Source organism: Acomys russatus, chromosome 10 (genome assembly GCF_903995435.1).
Source record: "Acomys russatus chromosome 10, mAcoRus1.1, whole genome shotgun sequence".
In the NCBI taxonomy this organism is placed as follows: Eukaryota; Metazoa; Chordata; class Mammalia; order Rodentia; family Muridae; genus Acomys; species Acomys russatus.
This window is the reverse complement of record NC_067146.1, coordinates 12,107,477-12,111,586: the sequence shown is the minus strand read 5'-3', so window position 1 is coordinate 12,111,586 and position 4,110 is coordinate 12,107,477. Positions and strand designations below refer to the sequence as shown.

At 47.7% G+C, this 4,110-nt stretch overlaps 1 pseudogene; it reads left to right on the top strand.

Moving 5' to 3' along the window:
* The first annotated feature begins 2,311 nt into the window (after positions 1–2,311).
* On the top strand, positions 2,312–2,779 carry LOC127194879 (ubiquitin-40S ribosomal protein S27a-like; annotated as a pseudogene).
* The last annotated feature ends 1,331 nt before the right edge of the window (positions 2,780–4,110 follow it).

The window sequence follows — 4,110 nt, the reverse complement described above, 5'->3', positions numbered from 1 at the left end:
CCATGGTCAGCCACGCCTACACAGGGAGAGCCTACTGAAAAAGATTAAAAGAAGGCTGGAGAGATGACTCACTGGGTATATAGTTGTCCCTAGGGCTTCCAGCCTCTGTGGCTGGGACACCTACAACAACACTGACAGAAAGTGGGCTGTGGCTTCTGCTCAATTCGAGGTGACAACAGGATGTGCGGCAGAAACATCCAGGAATCTATGAGAAAGGTGGTGAGCTGGACATGTCTGGGCTAGAAAAAGGAAAATGGATAGAAGTCCTAGGAAGAAAACAAAGACCAGCCTGTCAGAGAGTAGCAGGGTCCCCAGATACGCCATCTCACTGGGAAGCTCCAGCATGCTCTGATCCTGTCTGCCAGAGGTCCCACAGCTGGTGCTGACACCCAGGTGGGGGGCCAAGCCCCTCCCCAGCCAGACTCAAGGTGCAAAAACATCCTTTGAGCCCTGCTTTAAAGGGACCAGGCTGCATATTTTTTTCATACCAAACATTTTATAAGGTATGGTGACGTGAAAGCTTTGCGCCACAGGTCATAGTAGCAACAAAGACCCATCTCAGTAAACTGAGCCAGGCCAGCAGCCATCAGATGCTGACCCATGGAGGGAGCACTGGTGAGAAACGGGACAGTCATGTCGTCGCAAACTACCCTGCTACTCATAACCACAAAGGTCTGATATTAACAGGGAAAGGAGAGCAGGCATTGTGTTACATAAATTTTGCCAATTTAACCATTTTTGTTTTTCAAGACAGGGTTTCTCTGTGTAGCCTTTGGCTGTCCTGGACTTGCTTTGTAGACCAGGCTGGCCTCGGACTCATAACCATCTGCCTGCCTCTGCCTCCGGTGTCTGGGATTAAAGGCGTGTGCCACCACACGAAGCTCTCTTGACTATTAATCAGAATTAGCTTAGCTTCCAAGATGAGACCAGATCAGGTGTGATAAGGGTAACATGGTGACAGACCAAAGCGTGTTTCATTAAAAGATACTGTGAAGCTGGGAGTGGTAGCCCACACCTATAATCGCAGCACTTGGGAGGCAGAGGCAGGCGGATCACTGTGAGTTCAAGGCTAGCCTGGTCTACAAAGTGAGTCCAGGACAGCCATGGCTACACAGAGAAACCCTGTCTTGAAAAAACAAGCAAACGAACAAACAAAAGATACTGTGTGTCCCCATGTGTGATATCTCACGAATAATATGTTGTTATTTATTGTCAAAACAATGTAATCTAGGTGGGCATGGAAGTTCACACCTGTAATGCCAGCAAGAAGGAGGCAGAGGCAGGAGGATCCACTGTAGGTTCCAGCCAGGACTATATAGCAAGACTATATAGTAGAAGTTTCTGGTTTCTTTGAAGACTCAGGTGTGTCATGTGATGTTTTTCTGGAAGAGATATTGTGAGAGGGTTTGTGTTGTTTGTGTACAAACAGAACTCCACAGACAGTGGGAGAAGGCTTTTGCACGGCTACCCTGCTGTGCAATGCTTTGCTGGTCTGTCTTTGCTGGTCTTTGCTTCACAGGAAGAAACTCTCAGAGAACATCCCACGGTACTCTGGCTGAGGCTGCTGCTGCAGCTGACGCGCGCCGATTCAGCAAAACCTGCAGATTCAGCCGGACTGTGCCACGCTGCTACAGATTCGTGTGACCAGTATTGGTTATTGGACTGGACTGTGGGTATCTTGACAACAAAGAGTGGTATTGGCCCAAGTAATTAAGTCTAAACAAGTCCAAAACCTCTAGGTGTAGTGGAGCATACCTGTAATCCCAGCACTTGGGAGGCAGAAGCTTTTGTGAGTTCGAGGCCAGCCTGGTCTACAAAAGTGAGTCCAACACAGCCAGGTCTATTACACAGAAAAACCTTGTCTCAAAAAACTAAAAAAGAAAGTCCAAAGCCCCCTTTTCCTGTTAGCATTCTTTCTCCCCCTCCTTTGGTCTGTGGGTTAGAAGTGAGGTTGAAGTGTTTAAGAACCTTAAATAAGCCAGGCATGGTGGCACACGCCTTTAATCCTAGAACTTGGGAGCAGAGGCAGGCGCATCGCTGTGAGTTCGAAGCCAGCCTGGTCTACAAAGTCAGTCCAGGACAGACAGGGCTACACAGAGAAACCCTGTCTCAAAAAACAAAAAACAAAACAAACAAAACAAAACAAAAAAAGAAAGAGAGAGAGAGACCTTAAATAAAGTAGGTATAGAAAATCTAAGTATACCCAAGACCCTGTTTCAAAAACTAAACAATAAAGGGGCGGGTCCTTCGGGCAGGAAACCCCCGCCGCCGCTGTCTGCGATAGAGCCGCTGCCAAGATGCAGATTTCGTGATGACCCTTATGGTGAAGACCACTACACTCAAGGTTGACCCCTCGGACACTGTAGAAAATGTAAAGGCCAAGATGCAGGATAAGGAGGGAATTCCTCCTGACCGGCAGAGGCTCATCTTCGCTGGTAAGCAGCAGGAAGATGGCCGCGCTTTGTCTGACTACAGCATTCAGAAGGCGTCCATCCTTCAGCTTGTGTTGCGACTTCGTGGCGGAGCTGAGAAAAGGAAGCAGAAGCCTTACTCCACCCCAAGAAGAGCGAGCAGAGGAGGAAGAAGGTGACGTTGGCTGTGCTGAAACACCCTAAGGTGGATGGAAATGGCAAAACTAGCCGACGTCGTTGAGAGGGTCCCTCTGGTGACTGTGGTGCTGGAGTTTTCGTGGCTAGCACTTTGACAGACATTACTGTGGCAAGTTGTCTGACCTAACTGCTTCCACAAACCGGAAGACAAGTGGTTGTGTGTGAGTTAATAAAAAGGAGGAACTGGAAAACACACACACACACACACACACACACACACACACACACACACACACAAAACTAAAAACTAAACAAAGGACCAGTGTGAGCTGCCTCCCTGGATAAAAAGTGTTTGCTACCCTGCCTCATGACTTGATTTCAATTCCTGGAACTCACAAATAATCCTCTGATCTCTACACACACACACACACACACACACACACACACACACACACACACACACTTTTTAACTGACTAAAACAATAACAGTGACCCAGGCATTATGCATGTGCCTGTGAGTCCAGCACTTGGGCAATGAGGGCTAATGAGAAATGAGTTTAAGGTCGTCCTTTGTGCATATTGAGTTTGAGGCCAGCCTAGACTCCATGGCACCTTGTCTAAAAAACAACAAAAGTGGGAGAGATGGCTCAGTGGTAAGAGCACAGGCTGCTCTTACAGAGGACCAGGGTTCAATTCTTAACATCCACATGGCAGCTCACAACTGGAACTCCTGTTCCAGGGAACCCAACATCCTAACACAGATATACAAGCAGGCAAAACATCAATGTACTCACTCACTTACTTAATTACTTACTTAATTAAAACAACATAAGCCAGACGGTGGTAGTGCATGTGCCTTTAATTCCAGCACTCGGGAGGCAGAGGCAGGCATATCTCTGAGTTCGAAGCCAGCCTGGTCTACTAAGTGAGTCCAGGACAGCCAGGGCTGTTACACAGAGAAACCCTGTCTCAAAAAACCAAAAATACAAATACAAATAATATAATAAAATAAAATTAGCAAGTAAAAATACAAAACATTTTGTTAACAGAGCAAGGCCACATGCTTGCTGGACACACAGCTTCCATCGGTTCTTTGCCTAAACTTAGCCCCAAATGTCCCCTTCCCAGTTCTGAGCTGGTTTTGCCTTTGACCTCCTACCTGGCTTGGGTACTTCTCATCCACGGGGGCAGTTTCCCACATCACCTCCTCTCTCCTCCTCTCTTTCATCTCTTTTTTCCCCACCAAATGACCCAGAGTTTCTGTTATATAGTCCAGGGTTGAGTTCATGATCCTCCTGCCTCAAGCCTCCCAGTACTGAGGTCACAGGTGAAAGCCACGCACCATCATCACGAGCATCTGAGCCCCTTTCAAAGTTTCCTTGAACTCACAGAGACCCACCTGTCTCTGCTGGGATCAAACGTGGGTGCTACCACTGCATGGCCTCAAAATAGGATTTATTGGGGCCTGGAGAGATGGCTCAGTGGTTAAGGGCACTGGCTGCTCTTCCAGAGGTCATGAGTTCAATTCCCAGCAACCACATGGTGGCGTACAACCATCCAT